This window comes from Pleurodeles waltl, chromosome 8, assembly GCF_031143425.1.
Source record: "Pleurodeles waltl isolate 20211129_DDA chromosome 8, aPleWal1.hap1.20221129, whole genome shotgun sequence".
In the NCBI taxonomy this organism is placed as follows: domain Eukaryota; kingdom Metazoa; phylum Chordata; class Amphibia; order Caudata; family Salamandridae; genus Pleurodeles; species Pleurodeles waltl.
Window position 1 is genome coordinate 746744118 of NC_090447.1, and position 2415 is coordinate 746746532.

Below are 2415 nucleotides of genomic sequence, written 5' to 3' on the forward strand. Positions count from 1 at the left end.
TAAAGCGCAAAGTGAAATTGATCTATATGAATACATGATTCATTCAAGTGTTTTACTAAAATAATAACCTACCACTACTGAGTTTTGAATTGTAAAAACTATTGCTCTTAGAGCTAGACTAGTGCAACAAGTTTCTCTGGGATCGAAAAAGAAAAACAAGTGTACAATCATATCTGTTTCTGATTTGTTTGCACTAATGCCCTTCGGCTTCTATTCACACGTCAATCACACCCTTTCAGAGATTTAACTGTGGACTGTCAAGTGTTTGGCCGGCTCACAGATGGCTGTGAAGTGCGGCTGGACATGCAGCACGAGGAGGCCTTTCTTGGTGCAGGTGCTGGGAGTTGCCTGCTGTTTACACGTGTATCCAGGGTTGGAGTGGGACAGAAAGTAGGCGCAGGCACCCCAAAAAGGGGCTCCCTATTAATCACTTAGAGAGCCAAAACAACTTGGCTCATGCCAGCGAACTGAGGCAGTTTTAAACTTAAGACACACTGAGTGTTTTGCAGTGTATGAAAGACTACATGGATTTAAGCTTGCTGCAGGAAAGTATCAGTTAAATTAACAGTAAAAACTAATCTACCAGACCATAAACCAGCCCACAATGACCTGTTAGATCAGCTTGTTGGGCAAAGCCAGATTGGTCTACAGACCAGTCCAACCCTGCGAGTATCCAGTGTTACCAGTGCTTAATTTGTGCTTGTTGCTTCTGGTACGGAGCACCAGTACTCATTTTTGTGAGCCGGCGCTTATTTTTCTGCCTCAAGCATTTACTGCGAGCAAAAGACACATATGGGAAAAACGGAGGAAGAGAAAAACAAAAAAGCCTCACAATGGGAGAAAGCAGAAAGCTGCAAGAGTGAGCTGAAGGAGCAGAGAGTGGCTTTAAATGGATTGAAGAGGACTGAGATGGCTTCAGAATTATGCTGCCATCAGTATTCCGTGTTCCCACGTTTAATTGCAGCAGCCACGTGTTTAAGAGGAGGGCTTTGAGCACCGCACGTTTTTATTTACGAATTAAGCACTGAGTGTTACCCAATTCCATCGTCAGCACAGGGCTCTTCAGCCCACCCTCACTAAAATGACACACCAACTATCTATTAGAAGTGAACAGTTAAAAACGGCTGCAGGATATAGGCCATTTCTCTGTAAAAGTCTATTTTCTAATCATAGTATATATTATAGCTTTTTATATTGCCCTCTTCTTCATAAAGTGTTTGAAGCGAAATAATTCCCCCAAAACATGCTGTAGTGCAATTATTACCCAGCGCAATTTAGAATTACCTTATAGTCCTTGCGAGGATGAGAGATTAAGTTATTTTATTAGCATATGGCAGCATTCTGTCTTTGCAGTAAAATGACAATATACACAATTAGAATGGAACATAAGACAGAAATGGAAAACAATGACAGCATACTGAGGGATAACAAAGGATGCAGACCTTATTTAGATACAATATTATTAAAAGGCATCGGGAAAGATTACAGCACGAGCTTTGGCAAGCTGGTGCGCTTGTTATTTTTTGTTATTTTTATTGCAAGCATATGCCACGAAGATAAAAAAGAAAAAATGCTGCTGCCTGAACGTGGAGGCCATATGCTTGCAATAAAATTTACCGTTGTACATAATTTAATAGAAAAAAGGTGCCTCGTAGGAGGTAGATGTACTTAGAACAGGTATGGAAATCATTTTTAATTCAATGCACATCACAGGGAACTATGATTCTTAGTGATGCAAAGGAAAGGGATTATTGACTTTGAATTACTGTAACTTAGGGCTAGATGTACTACCATTTTGTACTGCAACTCACAGTTTGCGAAGAGTCTCAATACAAAATGTACAACAGTGTCCTCTACACTGTTAGCGGTTCACAGTGGGTCGCCAAGGGACCTACCTCATCAGTATTCATGAGGCAGGTCGCAATTTGCGACCCATTGTGAATGGTCACGATCACAGTGATGGTAGCCTGCTCGGGTAAGCAGACCACCATGTCTGTGATTGCTTTTTTAATAAAGCATTTTTTTTTATAATGCAGCCCGTTTTCTTTAAAGGAACACAGGCTGAATTACAAAAAGAAAACTGAAAAGTTTTCTTTTCATTTTTGAAGAGTAGGCTGTGGTCCCTGGATTACTGCCTGCTCGTAAAAAACTGTTTGCAACCCCAAACGCAAAGAGGAAGGGGCCCTTTGGGGACCCCTTCGCGTTTGTGAAGGGGTTAGCACCAACTTGAAGTTGGTGGTAATTGTGATTGTTTTACAACCGCATTCCCGGTCACAAGCAATCATACATGTGCCTGCGAGTCGCTATTAGGAAGGGGCACACTTGGCACGCCCCTTCCTTATAGCGAGTCGCAAGCCCATTTTGCAGGTTGGTAATAGGTTACCGACTTGCAAAATGGGGATAGTACATAGCAAA